Below are 18,503 nucleotides of genomic sequence, written 5' to 3'. Positions count from 1 at the left end.
GCTGAGGGAGCCGGTGTTTGTCCGCAGACAGCTTCCAGGTCATGTGGCCGGCATGACTAAACCACTTCTGGCAAACCAGAGCGGCGCACGGAAACGCCGTTTACCTTCCCGCCAGAGCGGTACCTAATTATCTACTTGCACTTTGACGTGCTTTCGAACTGCTAGGTTGGTAGGAGCAGGGACTGAACAATGGGAGCTCACCCCATCGCAGGGATTCAAACCAGAGATCTTCTGATCGGCAAGTCCTAGGCTCTTCGATAAAGGTAAAGGACCACTGAACGGTTAAGTCCAGTCAATGGCAACCATGGGTTGCAGTGCTCATCTTGCCTTCAGGCTGAGGGAGCTGGTGTTTATCCGCAGATAGCTTTCCAGGTCATGTGGCCAGCATGACTAAACTGCTTCTGGCGCAACAGAACACCGTGACAGAAACCAGAGTGCGTGGAAACGCCGTTTACCTTCCCGCCACAGCAGTACCTGTTCATCTACTTGCACTGGTGTGCTTTCAAACTGCTAGGTTGGCAGGAGCTGGGACAGAGCAATGGGTACTCATCCCGTTGCGGGGATTCGAACCGCCGGCCTTCTGATTGGCAAGCCCAAGAGGCTTAGTGGTTTAGACCACAGCACCACCCGCCGCTCCTTTGCAAGATTGTTAGCATTTCTAATTAAACGGGGGGCGGGGGGGCTCAAACTGCTGGGCTCGATCTCATCAGCCGGAGCTGGCATGGCCAATTAAGTGGATAATGAGTGTGGCAGTCCAGCAACAACGGGAGGGTAACTGGCTCCCCGATCCTGGATTAAATACTAAATGTTGAATTTCAGCTGGCTGAATATATTCCTTTAAAGTTCAATGTGTCTTGCAATAAGCCAAATCTTCAGAGTCAGAGGTTGCTAGCATCAGTGAGATGTGCGGCTTACACGCAGGAAACTGCATAGGACTGCAGCCCTGCAGATAATAACCAGTGAATGTTGGGCTATGTACGGGAGGCCACCAATATGGTGCCCTCCTGGTGCTGCTGGACTACAGTTCCCATCAGCCCTGATCACTGGCACTGAAGGCAGCTGGAGTTCAACATCTAGATGGCACTTCTCTTCCAGATGTGGGTAATCAACACAGCTACCTGGATTTTCGGATTTGGGGTGCCTGCCTAGCACTGGGAGCTGTCAGGATGAGCTCCTGAAATTCAAAAACGCACCACTATGCCACCAACTGTGACATGGCACATTTCCCCCACCAAAGGTTTTAATTGATAAAAATGTTATTTTCCAAAATAATAAAACTTTTAATGACAATAACTAGGTACAAGTCTGTAGTTATACACATCTCCACACAAAAAAAGACTTTAATTTGTGGTATCATTTCAAGCATATTCTTAAGACATTAATGGTTAATATAGCCTCTCCACAGACTAATTTAAGTTTTCCTAGAGCACAGGGGCCTCTAACTTCTATGTCACCCAGTGATGCTAAACGTGCTGACAATTCCGATTGTTTTGTGTTTCTCATTTTTTCCGATCTTTAAATTCAAGTCCTCCCCACTTCCACATCACTTTGCATTATTTTTTTAAAAAAATTAAATCCACCTGGTGTGAATTTCTCCTAATATCCACATTTTTGTTCTGCCTAACGTAACACATTTCTGCAAAACAGTTTACTTAAAAAATGCATTTTTGTATGTCATTTTCACATGAACACAAACACACACTTCATTTTTCTATGCATTTATTGAATAGCAAACTCTGAATTTTGAAGGCGAACTATATTTTGGTTCACGTTTTTGTTTCAGCAAGTATGAATCTGTGGCTTTTTCCTTTAAATGAGAACAGAACCCAATTCCTCCCACATCCTTATTAGCAGCAGAGGATGACTGTGACTAAAAAAAAAAGCAGCAGCAAGGGAGCCTAAGTTAGAACAGTCACAATGTGCTTGGAGCAGGGCTGCTCTTTAGAGAAGTGGAAATGGCGGCTGCTAGGAAGAGTTCATAGGGGCTTGTCAGCATGGAACAGAAAGGTAAACAGGCCTCAGAGATGCATAGGGACGTGGGGGGACTGCAATGCTTTGAGCCAAAATGCAGAGACCATTGAAACCCAGTTTTTATCCCACAGTTGGTACCACAGTCCCATTAGGATGGAAACTTCCCCCAAAGCACAGGATCATGCCAAAGGGACTGGCAAATCCTGCAAATTATTCTGCTTTTTGAGAGTGATCGCCCTGCCAGCATTTGCAGAATGATGTCCGCTAAGAGTACGACTGGCGCCAATGCTACAATCATTTCGGAGCCAGGTCAGATCTTATTTAATTAACCAGGCATTTTCATATTAAAGCTGTTCTTCAGTCTGCTCCACTTGTTTTTCATAGAGCGGGGTGGGGACCGTTTGACCCCCCCCCCGAGGTTGCTAGGCAACAACTTCCATCATTCCTTAAGACTGGCGATGGTTGGTTGGGGCTGAGGCAAGTTGGAAGTCCCAACAACACCTGGAGGGCCACAGGTGCCCCACTGCTGTTGTAGATGGGAGGATGGCTAAAATCTGTTCGAAAAATAAAATTATAAATACTCCTCAGCCCCAATGCCCTGGGATTCAGCTCCACGCTGCCTCTATAAACATGGAGGCTGCATTTAACCATCATGGCCAAGAGCCTTTTCCTTCATGAATTTGCCCAACCACTTTTAAAGCCACATAGGCCAGTGGCCATCGCCGCTTCTTGAATTCCACCAATCGGGGATGAGGAAGCTGTGGCCTCCGAGGTGTTGGCTGGACTTCAACTCCCATCAGCCCCAGGAAGCAGGGCCAGTGGCAATGGATTGTGGGAGATGTGCAGACCGGCATAAGTTACCCCGACCCCAAATGATGCATTTTGCGAAGAAATGTTTCTGTGTGGTGAAGTAGTCTTGAATTGGTGGCCGAGCCATGCCGCTGGGTGACCTTGAGCCCTAAGAATAATGAGAAAAGCGTATCCCCAACCCACTTCTAAAATTTTTGTGAATCTTTGTACTTTTGTCCATTTGCTGTATTTATTTTTTACGATTTGAACTATAAAATTGTGATTTTCTTGAATTAAAATGAGAGTACCCTTTTTTTTAAAGCACTGGTTCTCAAGAAGCTGACTTAGGTGTCATGAAAGGGCAGAAAATTGTTCTGTTTATTTAATTTTATTGTTGTTGCTTTTTTTTACTGCATGACGTCTTCTGCCTCAGCCGCCAAAATGACTTGGCTGGCCTTGAGTGCGAGGCACCTTGACTCTGTAGGTGGCACAGTTCGGTTTTTCCGCCTCAGGCGGCAAAATGTCTTGGACGACTCTTCTACCTTGCCGTCTTGCAGTCCCCTTTTCCCCATCCCACACTCCTGGTTTTATGCCTGGCTGCATTTCCCCTCCAGCTTCCCCCATAGAGAGTGCGCGCTTCTCTCACCCTGCCATAGATTTGCAGCCACTAACAAAACAGGCTGTCACAAACACCTTCTCCAGTCGCCCCATTCCTAGTTACTCACTGCCCTCTCTCTAACCCCAGTCGCATCCGCACTGTTATACCTCTTTTAACGATTATGGCTGCCCCCCAAAGGATTCTGGGAACAGTCATCTGTTAAGGCTGCTGAGAGCTGCTAGGCCACACTATTCCCCTCAAAGAGCTACTATTACTAGCATTCCCTGGGAAGAGGGATTGATGGCTATGCCACTCTAGAAATGGTAGCTCTTTGAGAGAAAAAGTAGTCTTCTTATAGCTCTCAGCATGCTTAACAATCTATAGTTCCCAGGATTCCTTGGGGGAAGCCATAACGGCTAAAAGTGGCACCATAGCGCTTTAAATGGCGAGATCCAGATGTGGTCTGTGATTGTGTTTCATATCCTGCTAGAGTCCCCAGTGCAGCTCCAGTTCTCCCTCCCAAAATCAGTCTGCAAAAAAATGACAATCCTTCCGATCATGTCGAGAACAATTTTTAATTTGGCCAGCCAATAATAATAATAATTTATACCCCGCCCATCTGGCTGAGTTTCCCCAGCCACTCTGGGCGGCTTCCAATTGAGTGTTAAAATCAATACAGCATTAAATATTAAAAACTTTCCTAAACACAGCTGCCTTCAGATGTCTTTTAAAGATAAGATAGCTACTTATTTCCTTCACATCTGAAGGGCGGGCGTTCCACAGGGCGGGCGCCACTACCGAGAAGGCCCTCTGAAGAAGAATTTGTGTGAAGCTAGGAAGAGATGCTTTCCTTTGGCTAAGGTTGGGCTTAGCAGGCAGAGGTCCCTATTATTATTATTATTATTATTATTATTATTATTATTATTATTATCATTTTGTGCCCAGAGTGGGGAGGGGGTCACATTTGGAAATCGCATTACCTGTCATGGGTACCACAAAATTTCACAGAAGAAAAAGTGCCAATGCAAATCAAAATATAAAATAGGCAAGGCTCCTATACCCCTTTCCCCCACAAAAATGCAGAAGGCAAAACCAAAAACCAAAATAGGCAACTGTCCAAGAGAAGGGCAGGAGGCCTTGATGGGCTCTAAAGATGTCTGAGGATGAGACGTTGCGAACGCCATCAGCAGAGCCAGTGGTTATGAGTGAAGGGAGGGAGAAGATGAGGCTGCCTGGCTTTCAGAGCTGGTTGAAGGGAAGATGGTGCTGGAAGATGCTGGCTTAGAGCTGTCATCAGAGCTGGGGAGGGAAGACTCCAAAGAGGACTGTGTCTGTGCACCACCCTCCCTTCCATCCTCTGTACCAGTGGGGGACACATTTGGCACTGGTACAAGGGTTGGGAGAGAGGGGGGCGAGAGTTCTGCACACTCCCTTCCTTGTGCAGTGGGCGGGAAGAGATGTCCGTCCGAGTGTAATGATCTGTAGGGGGGTTTATAAAAAGAGAAGAGTTGAGTACGGTTAGCAAAGTCTGGGCTGCAAGAGAGTAGCTGCAAGGGCAAAACAGAAGAGGCAGAAAATGGAAAGCACTCTTCAAATGCCAACAATCCTGTGACCCTCCAAACGTTGTTGGACTACAACTCCCATGTCCCTAATGGTTGGCCATGCTGGCTGGGGCTGATGGGAGTCCAACAGCATGTGGGGACTTCCATAGCTCTAGTTACTGGTAGGTAGCCGTGTTGGTCTGCCGTAGTCGAAACAAACAAACAAACAAATTCCTTCCAGTAGCACCTTAGAGACCAACTAAGCTTGTTATTGGTATGAGCTTTTGTGTGCATGCATTTGAAGAAGGTATCTGAAGAAGTGTGCATGCACACGAAAGTTCATACCAATAACAAACTTAGTTGGTCTCTAAGGTGCTATTGGAAATTTTTTTTTTGTTTTGAGGATGTGGAGGGTCCATTATTATTATTATTATTATTATTATTATTATTATTATTATTACCGGCCCTTCACCCTAAGGTCCCAGGGCAGGTTACAACCAATAAAACACAATCTTAAAAGAGTTCAAAACAATTTACAATCACAGAAATAAGGTGGGTCCTAAATATCTAAAGCCAGGTTAAAGAGGTGTCTTCAGCATTTGCTGAAAAGTTGTGCAGTGGAGAAGCCAAGCACACCTCTTTTGGGAGGTTTGCCACAGAGAAGGCTCTCTCCCAGGCTGCTGCTGCCACCCCGAGTTTCTGAGGGTGGTGGGACAACCAAGGGAGACCCCTCTGTCGATCTTAACACCTTGGGGGGTCTGTATTAGGAGTTGGTCTTTCAGGTATTTGGAGCCAGCTCTGGCTTACAGTATTGGACCAAGGATTGGAGAGGCCCGGATTCAAATCCCCACTCAGGCGTGAGGGTCACTGGCTGACCAGGGTCAAGCCGCTTCTGGACTTCATCGGAACCACTCATTCAGATGAACACCACACACGTGTTACCTAACCTCGCAGTGTCCTTCTATTAGAAAGACAGCTGGGTTTTCTCCACCGAAGGCCTTCACCAAAGGTCAGCAAAGCGTGATGAACTTGGCACAGATGTAATATTGGAAACACTGAGGGGGAAACCGCAAGGTTTCTGTATGAGGTCGGATCGTTTCGCCACAGAGGTGTTTAAATTTGGCTCTGAGGGGGGCCAACTTTGTTATTCCAAGAGGATTCTGGGCGAAGGAGATGGACCAGGAGGGGAATGAGAGGAGAATACGTGTTTGGGAGGTCTTCACCCAAAACCCTCCTTGATCCTAAATCTCCTGAAGGGCTCACACCGCAATTCAAATCTTAAAGGGTGTGTGTACGAGAGAGCGAGAGAGAGTGTGCAGTTATGCAAAACTGTCTCTATCTCTAGATCTCTGTGTAACCTGGCACTTGGCTGCAAGCACCAGGTGTTTCCTTTAGGGCTACTAAGAGTATATCAGGCGAGGGTTTTGTTTTTTTATTTTTGTTTTTTAAAAAACCAGTTTGGAAGATAACTGAAGCACCATCTACCTTCAAGGTGGAGGAACTGAAAGGAAGTTTGTGAGTTATAAATTTGGCAAGAAGAAAGAGAAAGCAGCTCTGCGATTCTGCTTTATTTTTTAATATCGTGCGCTAGGAGTGCTGCTGCAGTCGCCACTTTGGTTTGGAAGCTCTGTTTGCCTATATATTGCTTTTTATGCTTCCTGTGTGTTGTGCTGCAAGGCAGGTCACAGCTTCTTAAAAGAACATTATTGTTATTATTAGTGCTATTTTTCTAGAGAAAGAGGTGCCAGAACTCACCATGAACACCTCCCTTGTTCTCGTATGATGGCAATGGAGCTCACCTGAGAGGTGCTGGAGCTGAGTTCTGCTGAGTCCTGATTATTATTCTTATTATTAATTAGATTTATATACCACCGTTCATGATAAGACCCCACGGCGGTTCACAGAATAATCAGGGCAGGTTCACACAATAAAATCACAACAAAATAACCAAAGCTAATGAACATTTAAAAATAAACCACACAAATTAGTAAAGGATCCTAAAAAGTCAGATTAAGAACAACATGCTTCAATTAAGTTTGTGGTTTTTTTTAACAACTGTTAAATGCCCAGGCAAAAATTAAACATTTTTTTTTAAATGCTGGTGCTTAAATGCTAAGGAAGTAGGTTGTTCTCTGCCTATCTGTGTAGCAACAGGCTTTAAAAAATCATGAAGATTTCTTCCCTTGCGAGAAACTGGTCCTGCACCCTAGAATGCTCTGCTGCCCAGAGGAACATGAAACTGTATATGTATTCAATAAAATTCAAAAAGTTATTAAATATATTTAATAGAAATAAACCAGTTCAAATTACAGTAAAAACAAAAGCAGATGAAATTAAGGCAATTCATATTGGCCCATAAAACCAAAAAGGAGGCTAAAATAACTTAGCATAAAAACAAAGAGTTTTGCCCATATTAACAACTTTGCGGTTTTTGTTTTTTAAAAAGATATTAGAGGCTCTCTTGAAGTTTAAGAGATGTTTTTGGGTGGGATTCAGTCACATGCCGGCAATCTCAGGCTGTGCAATTATAGTTGTTTGGGAGTCTTGCTCAGTAAACCTAATACCCCAAAAGATTGGTTTTGCAATGAGCAAAGGGATGGGAAGATGCGCTGGAAAAGGTAGGGTAACACTCTGACCTCGCTGCAAATAAATCAGAATGGCACCCCCCCCCCAAAAAAAAGAACCACACAACCAGGTTGTCTAGAAGCAGCCTAAGACAGAAGGAACAGACCAGATTTCTGTAGTTCATGGTACTGTAGGAAAGAGGTTGATGCTGGTAATGTATATGGGATTTTCTTGTGAGGGAGGGGCAGAGTGTCTCTCTTGCAGAAGATAATGGGTCGTTTTCCTCGTAGCCATACGCAGAAAAACTTTGTCTTTCTGCCAGATGGGGGAAAGGATTCTAGCCTTGCTGGGACTTTGCCAAAAGGGACCAGGATATAAAAACTCAAAACATCCCATTTTTAAACAGAAAAAGGATGTGGGGGGGGGGGAGCACCAGGATTTTACAAAGCAGGATTTTCCTGCTACCATAAGAATTTCCTGTAAAGTCATGCTCCAGTCCAAGAAATTCACTGTATTTATTATATTTAAAATGAGTCATCCCCCCTCCCTCCGGTTCTACCATGTAACAGCTTACCCAATTAAAACAAATTAAAATTGATTAATTGTAGGAGTTGAAGGCTGCAGTCAAATACACACTTAATCTAGGAATAAGTTGGCTGAATCCAACAGGACTCTTGAGTAAACATGCATAGGATTGTGCTGTACGTATTTAATGACAGTGCAATCTGCGATTTATCTACTCAGAAGCAAGTTCCATCGAGTTCAGTGGGACTTACCCCCAGGTTAAGTGGCTATAGGATTCCAGTGGCTTGTTTTCCACATATTCCCCTGATTTCACAGAAAGGACAAATTGCTTCCTTTTAAAGAGGTTTCCTGCCATGTGCAGTTTTTAATAAGCACCGCTGTAAAACAATTTTAGGGGGGAAAACAGAACAAAAAAACTGCTGTCTGGTTAATTGGGGGCAACCCTTTGGTCGATAAACATGTTTTGCATTGATAACACCAGTGAAATCAGCCAACCGCATCTCACAGCCCTAGTTGTAATGCGCTTTGCTGTTCAAGAAATCCGACAACAAAAACTTACGCTTACCTCCCGCAATCACAGGGAAGTTAAGTGCTCTCCCAAAGAGACAAGCTTAAGTCCAGAACTCTGCTGGGAGACAGGATAGCCCCAACTCGAAATCATCTCTGGCCTTGCGAAGATGAAGATGCTGTAAATCCCATTTGGGAACTGATCGGCTCTCACGATTTAGGAAATCCTTTCTGAGCTATTCAGCTTAGAGGTGCAGCACCGAAATAAATTCTTGCACTCCCAACCCTCCACCTATAATGCAGAGGCAAAGGCTACATTGGCTAGCATGTAAATTCGAGGTTTGGTTTGAAAAAAAACAACAACCACTTTCCGTCTCGCATTAGAAACGGTCGCGCATGTACACAAATAGATCCGAAGGCTTGCCTCTAGTGAGCTCGCGGCAGAGGTGAGATTTGAAATGAGGTCTCCTCAGCTCGGTCTCAGCCGCTATGCTGCACCGCATCGCTGTGGCTATTCACAGGCGCATGTATGAAAATGCTTTGCAAGCATAATAGCTCTATGCACACAGGTCCCAAGTCTTGGACTGCCTACACCAACCCTGTGAGGGAGGTCGGGCTGAGAGACAGGGTCAGGCCCAAGGCTACCTAGCAAGCATGATGGCCAAGTGGGGGTCAAACCTGGATCTCCCTGGTCCTGATCCAAACGCTCTGCCCACTAGACCACACTGCCCAGGAGTTGAGCTGGGGGTCTTCTGCATGCATGGCATGTACCCTGCGACTGAGCTAGGAACCCTGTACTCATGGCATGGATCTGCACTGGCATTCACCCTGCACATGGGACCCTCTGGGTCCAGCCCCACAGCCAAAATGGGTCGGGAATTGGATGCAAGCCAGTGGCAGCAATCCTGGTTGGAGCTTTTAAGTTTGGGCAGGCCGAGGAGAAAGGAGGTTTCTAAAATTTTGCATAGCATGGAGGACGGACAGAACAGGGAGAGCCAAGGTGGCGCCTTTGAGATGCTGCAGGGCTCCAGCTTGTGAGGAAGGAGGGGTGCCCAAGAGAGTGTTTACTGAGGTTGCCAAACATACACAATTCAGTACAGGGGAAGCAGGCAGAAGGTCTAAACCAGAGTTTCCCAAACTTGGGCCGCCAGCTGTTTTGGGACTACAAATCCCATCATCCCTAACCACTGGTCCTGATAGCTAGGGATGATGGGAGTTGTAGTCCCAAAAGAGCTGGCGGCCCAAGTTTGGGAAACCCTAAACAGAATGCAAAATAAGGCCAAGCACTGAGGCGCTACGACTGAACTAATCCTAGTCTATTCACTACATTTGCCCAAGTTCAGTATCCTAGAACCGCAGAATCGGAAGGGACCATGGAGCTCATCTGGTCAACCCTCTGCAATGCAGGTTTCAGGCATGGGTCCCTCCCAGCCCTACCTAGAGATACCAGGGATTGAACCCGAGGCCTTCAGCATGCAAGGCAGATAGATGTGCTTTTGGGGCAGTTGGGAGATACGCTACTTCTGGATTTCTTACAAACGCACCCTTTCAACTCTCTGATTCAGAGGTTAGCGACAAGATGGAAGACTTTGGCTGTCTGTCTGTGCCTCTCTCTCTGTCTCTCAATTTCTCTCTCTCTCTCTCTCTCTCTCTCTCACATGCACAACCATCTTTGAAGATGGGGAAGATAGCGATGTGCTAACCTGCCCTTCCTCCATGCTTTGCGGCTCCCCACAGCTTATTTTTAGCAATGCACACAAGGTGTAAGCAAAATGTGTGTGTGTGTGTTGCAAACACAGGTTGTGCAGCAGGGCCCTGAGCAATTGTTATTCGCCTCCTTCCCCTGACCTCAACCACAGAGCACTATTTGCTTAAGCACACATGCTTGGCTTGCCAGGGGCAGAACAGACCTGACCTCCAAGGGCTGTGAGGAGCAACAGGAAAAGGAAGACAGGGGTGGGTGGTTGGGTGGGATGGATGGATGACAACCCTTCCCCACTGCATTTCATAGAACTGTAGAGTTGGGAGGGACCCTGAGATTCATCTAGTCCAAGCCCCTGAAATGCAAGAATATGACGCTGTCCCATACGGGAGTCAAACCTGCAACCATGGCGTTATTAGCAGCATGCTCTAACCAGCTGAGCTATCCCCTCTCCCTCTCCCCCAAGCTGCACAATTGGGGGGGGATATATGGGCGTGCCTCCCCTGGTTCTACTGCAAGTTTAACAACCACTTAGGGGTGGAAAGAGTGGCTCCAATCAAAATGGAAGCTCCCCAACATCAGTTCAATGTTAAAAAAAAGAAGGAGGCCCAGTCACAGGACTTCAGCATCTCCTCTGCATCAGACTTTGCTCTGCTGGTTTCAAATCAATACAGACTGATGCACACAGTGTGGATTTGTACAATTGTGTTTCAAGCCAGCCCTCCAGTTTGAATTTATTGCCAGATAACATTTGCTGTATTTGCTAGAATCTAGGACAGGCCTAGGCAAACTCGGCCCTCCAGATGTTTTGGGACTACAATTCCCATCATCCCCGACCACTGATCCTGTTTGCTAGGGATGTATATCAGGCTAGGGATATGCCTGATGTAGGAGATGCTAAGGATGCAGGTGAGAGAGCAAGGAAGAGACAGGAAAGGTTGGACAGAGATGGAGACACTAGGCAGATTACAGATGAGGGATGGGGAGGGCATTGCCCTTCACATGTTGCTGGACTCCAACTCCCATTAGCCCTATTCAGCATGATGGGAATTGTAGTCCAAGAACAAGTTCTCCACTGCCTGAGACAATCACTTCTGTATTGGTACACACACACACACACACACACACACACACACACACGAGCACAGGAAGGTGAATAAAGCAAAGAACTCAGGTGAGAGCTTCCAGAAACTCTTTGGCAATGCAATCCCCAAAGATGCCTTCTCGGGAGTAAGCACCACTGAGTTAAACGAGACTTGGTCCAAGGTACATGGTGTGGGTATGATTTCAACTACATATTTACATGCGGATCTCAGGTGGCGCAATGGGAACAGTGCGCCTGGCTGTTAGCCAGAAGGTTGGTGGTTCGAGGGACGGCTGTGGGCACTGCAGGGGGTTGGACCAGATGACCCTCCGGGGTCCCTTCCAACTCTGCAGTTCTATGGTTCCTACACTAAGCTGCTCCAGCAAGGGATCACTTGACTTTTGTTGCCCGTGAGTAGCCTGGGAATTATTCCTTGGCTGGTTGCAGATAATAAGGCCCTTCCCATGCTGTTTAAAGAAGAAACCACCACCACCACTAGAATTTTATCCTGGCCACAGCATTTGCACCAGCCCCAGTCTTGCGGCAGCTACTCATGTTGGTCTCTCCCAGTCAACGGAGACATGCAACGCAGCACTGGGAGGTTGTGTGACGTGGAGCGGCCTGCACTCAAAAGGAAGGGAAAGGATCAAATGGTAAAAGGCAGAGATTAGTTGGAGATACAGGGCCAAAAGAGATGGAGCCAGGATGAGCTCTAACAGGTGTGGGAAACAACGGGCCCTCCAGGTGTTGCTGAACTACAACTCCCACAATTCCTGGCCTTGCCTGCTGGGGTTGATGGGAGATTCAAAACAAAAAACCAAAACTTTTCTTATTTCGATCAAAGCAGCGATACTGGAGAAGGGGGTATTAACCTCTTCCCACCCCACCCACAATTTTCCTGAAATGAATTACACTCCTAAACCTGGTATTAGCCTTGCTAGGGGTAATTAATACAGAACACACACACAAATAGTTTAATTATACAGGAACCTGTATCATTCTTACATCATTTCCCTCTGTGAGGATAATAGATCATGGAGGGGAGTGATTTAGAGCAGGAAAATAGAATGGGGGGGGGACAAATGCTTTTCAAAAAGTAAAACAAAGTGGGGGAAAGAGAGATTCAGGATCTTTAAAAAATTTAAATAAGTTTTTAAAATTTAAATCAGGTTTTTAAAATAAAATGCTTTCTAAGATAGTTATCTATTTAAGTTACATTATAGTCCAAAGGCTATTCATCAGGAAATAAGGATTTGTTTTAAGTTTTTCATATATGCTAAAACTCAAAGTTTTGTTGTTTTTTTAAAAAGTTTAACCACATCAGTTAACAAACATGGATACATATTCTATAATGTTATTGTTTTAGTTAAATAAATTGTTTAAATTGTTATTAAGGAAATGATTATTCTCCTTCCAATAAAGTACAGCAGAAAAGTTGTCCAAATATAAACAGTTAACTTATTAAACCTCACAATAATTTCATAATTATCTATGTATTTCTAATAGTATAACCAAATCAGTAATTTTTGATATAACTGTAAAAACTACTCTGAAAATGTATTATTCCAAAAATGAAACCTTCATCTGGTTGGAAATATTAAGATTATACCAGCAAGAATGAATCATTCTGTAAAAAAATGATTTAAATTAAGTCTTACTGACTAGTGATTTAAATCGATTTGATTAAAATCAAATCCACCCAGTCCCCATCCCAGTCTTAAATTATACCCACCTATTTTGGGGGAGAGAAATGGAACTGATTATTTGGGGATGGAAAGGGGAAAGAGCACAAGAGTTTTGAAGCTAGAAGAAGAAGAGTTTGGATTTGATATCCCGCTTTATCACTACCCGAAGGAGTCTCAAAGCGGCTAACAATCTCCTTTCCCTTCCTCCCCCACAACAAACACTCTGTGAGGTGAGTGGGGCTGAGAGACTTCAGAGAAGTGTGACTGGCCCAAGGTCACCCAGCAGCTGCATGTGGAGGAGCGGAGACGCGAACCTGGTTCCCCAGATTACAAGTCCACCGCTCTTAACCACTACACCACACTGGCTAGATGGCGACTTAAGGACTGATGCTGCATCAGGACCAAGGCAGCCTGCCTGCCCGCCTGCTGCTATTCTCTGCTCCCTCACCTATGTACCACAAAAACCCTACAGGCATTCAGCACTCTCCCCTTGCAAGGAAACCGACTTTGAACTTCCTAGCTCTTGAGGAAGTGGGGTGCTCAGCACAACGATTGCTGGATGTTAAGCGATGATTTTCTCTCTCTTTCTCTTTTTAATGTGGCTCGGCAATTTACCATGCTGAAGAAACAGGTTTCTAAATGAGTCGTCTCTGTTGCTATAGACCAAGCTGCGTGAGAAATACCTGGCAGAACTATCCCGACCAGAATTTGGCAAACCTGTGTGTATTCCTCCAGCAATTAGAGAACACACTGTTTTTGGGGATCCATCTACTTGCTTAGTGGCCCATCAAGATATGTCTCCAAGTCTTATGCTTTTTAAAGCTTCCAAAATCTGCAGAGTCTAGTAAATTCTTAGATTTCCTACGCCAGGAAGGAAATGGGGGTGGGGTATCCTTTTAGGTAAATTTATGTGAACATTTTTTTTCAGCTGCCGGAATCTATACTGCTGTTTTATTTTGTTAACTGCCCTGCGTTTTCAATTAATTATTTTTTTTTGTACTGCTGACAATGACATTATCTAGCTTTCTTTTGAATTGTGTTTTTCTGTTATGTCAGCTACCTTGTAAGCCCAGATGATGGTCTGAAAATAAGTCCATTGAGCCATCAAATATTATATCTATATCCCAGCCTTCCTTCAACAAGCTCGAGGGGGGAATACGTGGCTCTCCCCACCAATTCCATTCTCACAACAACCCTGTGAGGTGGACTAGGCTGAAAGTTTGCGATTGGCTCAAAATCGCACAACAGACATCACAGCAGAGTAGGTCTGGTGCCTTCAATAGTAATTTAGCAAGTGACACTTTCCACAGCGTAAAGAGAAGAGTATTGGGGAAAACGATACCTGATCGGTTTTGGTACATCAGTCTGCCGTCGGAGACACAGGAGCAAGGCCAGAGGCGAAAGGTGGCAACGTTAGCCATCATCTACGGCTCAGGTCCTAGACAGGAGGCAATCATCACTGCAGCTCCCAATCTTTACATCACAGTTCAAGGGAGTCACAAGGAAAGGCAACACAATTCGAATGCAGAGCAGGGTTTCCCAAACTTGGGTCTCCAGCTGTTTTTGGACTACAACTCCCATCATCCCTAGCTTGCAGGGCCAGTGGTTAGGGATGATAGGAATTGTAGTCCCAAAACTGCTGGAGGACCACCACCAGCCCAATACTGAGGAGCTGCTTATTACACCAACACCATAAAAGGAAACATACACCTCAAGCACACGTCTTCCCCCGCAGAATCCGGGGACTGCAGTGCTACATTTCCCAGAAACCCCAGCAAACAACACTTCCCAGAATTCTTTGGGGTGTGTAGGTGGGAAGCTAAATGGGCAACAGATGTGCTCTAAATGTCTGGTGTGCAAGGAGAAGGATCTAGTCTCCACGGTTTCCCAAACTGGGGTCTCCAGTTGCTTTTTGAACTACAACTCCCATTATCCCTGACAAGCAGGACCAGTCATCGGGGATGCTAGGAATTGTAGTCCAAAAAACAAATAAATGTTTTGAGTACACTTCTGCAAATAATATATTGTGCTTGCATGGGAGGCAGACAATAGAGTCCTGTGGCATAAGTGTCCAGACACTACAGCATGCTTCTGGTGCTTGAGAAGCTTCCATTCCAGGGCTTATTTGCAGCTGTGAAAGCCGCAAGACATGCACAGAGCTGCTCTGTGCTTCAGCATTTGCCAGAGCAAAGGGAAAAGCTGGAGCCAGAGGGGAAGGGGAAGCCCACTCGCTGGCAAAGCTCCTTCACCCGCTAGTAATGGCAAGGTCAAGGTTAATGCCCACAGAGCTCAAAAGGCAGAGAGCAAAAGCACTGATGCAGTTCTATTCTGAAACTGTAAGCTCAGTGAGAAAGACTCTTGCCTGAATTCCTGGAGAACTGCTGCCAGTGAATGTATTGGTCATATACTGAGTTAGGTGGACCAATCATGGTCTGAATGAGTACAGTGGTACCTCAGGTTACATATGCTTCAGGTTACCTACACTTCAGGTTACAGACTCCGCTAACCTTAGAAATAGTGCTTCAGGTTAAGAACTTTGCTTCAGGATGAGAACAGAAATCGGGCTCCGGTGGCACGGCAGCAGGAGGAGGCCCCATTAGCTAAAGTGGAGCTTCAGGTTAAGAACAGTTTCAGGTTAAGTACGGACCTCCTGAACAAATTAAGTACTTAACCTGAGGTATAAGGCAATTTCTTATGCCCCTGTATAGTAGGACAGGGCTGGACAGCCACACCCCAAACCCCAAAACTGGAGTGGATTATGCCTGACCGTTTGAAAATGAAAATAAAAATGTGACTTCCAGCTTTCACCCAGTAACCTGGCTTTGGGGAGCCTTTTGCAGAATTCGAAATTCCATGTTCAGTATCAGTCGTCGGGGATGCTAGGAACTGCAGTCCAAAACAACTGGAGACCCAAGTTTGGGAAAGCCTGATTTAAAGGCCGTGCAAACTTTCCCTGGCAGTGAGCCCCACTGGGGTAATAAGGTGCTGCTGCAAAGCTGCGACCCTAGAGCCCCTTTTTCTTTTAAAAAGTTTTTTTTATGAACAATTTCAATATAACAAAATATCAAAACAAATTGGAAAATTAATAAACGCTCTAAAAAAAATATCAAAACGTATCATATTCATTATTTCTCCTTTTTTTCCACCTCCCCATCAAACCCCCCCACTTCCCTCTCTGATTTGTTCTCTGCATACTGTAAAATTGCATAAATCCTTATATTGTCTGTCTGCTATGTTAACCATCGATAAATTTGTGTATGCTTATTCAAAACCTGCCAAGGAGTCCAATTCATTTGGTTGTCTTGACCCTAGAGCACCTTTTCCCACTAGGGAAGGAAGTTTCCTCGAGCACAGCAACAGGTTTTACTTCTGAGAAGGCAGAGACCGAGAGAAAACTGAAGGCGCCATGGAGGGGACACCCCCCACCCCACCCCACGTCCTGGGCAAGAGGGGAAAGCAGCCAGTCCAAGCCCCCCAGCCCACTCCTCCCCTCCACTCCTCTTACCCTTTCTGCCTCCTCCAGCCTTTGGCGGAGCTGCTCCCGCATGGCAGCAAGGCTGCGAGGCTCAGCCCTTTAAAGTCCGCTGCCCCGCCCGCCCGCCTGCCCCGAGCTCCTCTGCCCTCTACCCCACCCCGGGGTGGCGGGATGGGGTGTGGCGGGAAGCCGTGTCCTGCAGGGCTTCCTGTTGGGGGGGAAGTGAGCTCAGAAACCCACTGATGAAAGGCTCCCGCTTCAGCTGGTAAACAGGAAACAGCAGCTGGGGAGGGGGAGCCAAGGAGGGGGGGTGAAGGGCAGGGCGGGTTAAGCTGTGTCCTCACAAGGGCAGGGGGGTGGGGAGGCCTAGGGGTGCCTCTGCCTGTAAATTTCAGCTCCAAATTATTTTATTTTATTTTATTTTATTTTATTTTATTTTATTTTATTTTATTTTATTTTATTTAACATGGTGTTTTAATGCTGTCACTCACCCCTGGGATTTTGAGTGGGCAATGAATAATGACATTGGATATGGAGGCATGCTATTTATTTTGGGGTAGCGGAGGCCATAGCAGAAGTCACACACAAGACAGAATGAAATGACATGGCATGGTTGAAATAATAATTATTAAAAGCCAGGCATTCCAAAGAATGTTAACTTAGGGTCACCACAGACATTTCTCCTTGAAAAGGCAAAAACACTCTGATAAGGTTGGTTTATGGAAAGTGGTTTTGTTGGATATTATGTTGGAGAGGACGAAGTGACTAATGTTTATATATAGCAGATAGATGAAGAACCAGAAGTTCTTTAATTTCTGTGTTTTATCTTTTCTATTCTCTTTTTTAAGTTCTTTTCTATCTCTTTCTTCGTATCGTTTCTCTTTTTCTCTTCGTCCTCCTTTTTCTTTCCCCCCATTTCTCTGTGTTTTAATTCTATTTAATGTTGGACAAAAAAAAGATATTCAGTATTAAATTTTGTATCTCTCTTTATAAACTCTAATAAAATGTATTCAGAAAAAGGTGAAACACTTTGCTTTTGCAGGGGGGTAGGGACACCTGTCCTCTAGCCAAAAGCTAATCTGATACCCAATTGATCTTCCAAATGGGAAATTTAAATCTTTGAACAAGGTTACTCTTACGTCCTTGCAGTTTGGGCAAACCAGTGGGGTAAATTTTCAGGTGCATTGTGTGTGGATTGAGACCATTCTCCCCCTCCCCTCTTTGTGTGACTTTTTAAAATAGAAAAAAAGCTGCCTAAGAGGGAATTAGCATGTACACTAATGTGTTCAAAGTGTGTGTACATAATGCAAGTGACATGCAGATGAACACAAAGATGTGTTAGTTTAAACCAGACTTCTCCAACTTCCAAGAGCCTGTGAACTGTTGTTGTTTAGTCATGTCCAACTCTTCGTGACCCCGTGGACCAGAGCACGCCAGGCACTCCTATCTTCCACTGCCTCCCGCAGTTTGGTCAAACTAATGCTGGTAGCTTCGAGAACACTGTCCAGCCATCTTGTCCTCTGCTGTCCCCTTCTCCTTGTGCCCTCCATCTTTCCCAACATCAGGGTTTTTTCCAGGGAGTCTTCTCTTCTCATGAGGTAGCCAAAGTATTGGAGCCTCAGCTTCATGATCTGTCCTTCCAGTGAGCACTCAGAGCTGATTTCCTTCAGAATGGATAGGTTTGATCTTCTTGCAGTCCATGGGACTCTCAAGAGTCTCCTCCAGCACCATAATTGAAAAGCATCAATTCTTCGGCGATCAGCCAGCTCTCACTTCCATACATCACTACTGGGAAAACCATAGCTTTAACTATACGGACCTTTGTTGGCAAGGTTATGTCTCTGCTTTTTAAGATGCTGGACTGTGATCTACTCCCACTGTAATAAAAAAAAAAACTGGCGGTAATCTACCCACTGGATTGACCAAAGTTGTTGAGCTTTTTCTGGGAAATCTAAGTTGTAAGTTGTTGAGCTTTTTTGGGGTGGGTGGGAGGGGTCCCGCAATCTGCCAAAGGCATCCGACGATCTACCAGTAGATTGCGATCTACCTATTGGCCATCCC

At 45.4% G+C, this 18,503-nt stretch overlaps 1 long non-coding RNA gene across 1 annotated transcript; it reads right to left on the bottom strand.

Annotated features, from left to right (window-relative positions):
• Window positions 1-3,917: 3,917 nt before the first annotated feature.
• On the bottom strand, window positions 3,918-16,693 carry LOC309354408. The gene is made up of 3 exons (XR_014162268.1): window positions 16,473-16,693; window positions 8,555-8,788; window positions 3,918-4,837 (listed from the first exon to the last, which is right to left on the bottom strand). It is a non-coding gene; the product is annotated as an uncharacterized lncRNA (long non-coding RNA).
• Between the last annotated feature and the right edge of the window lie 1,810 nt (window positions 16,694-18,503).

Source organism: Podarcis melisellensis (genome assembly GCF_964234715.1).
Source record: "Podarcis melisellensis genome assembly, chromosome: 13".
NCBI lineage: Eukaryota > Metazoa > Chordata > Lepidosauria > Squamata > Lacertidae > Podarcis > Podarcis melisellensis.
This window is presented reverse-complemented; position numbering and strand designations above follow the sequence as displayed.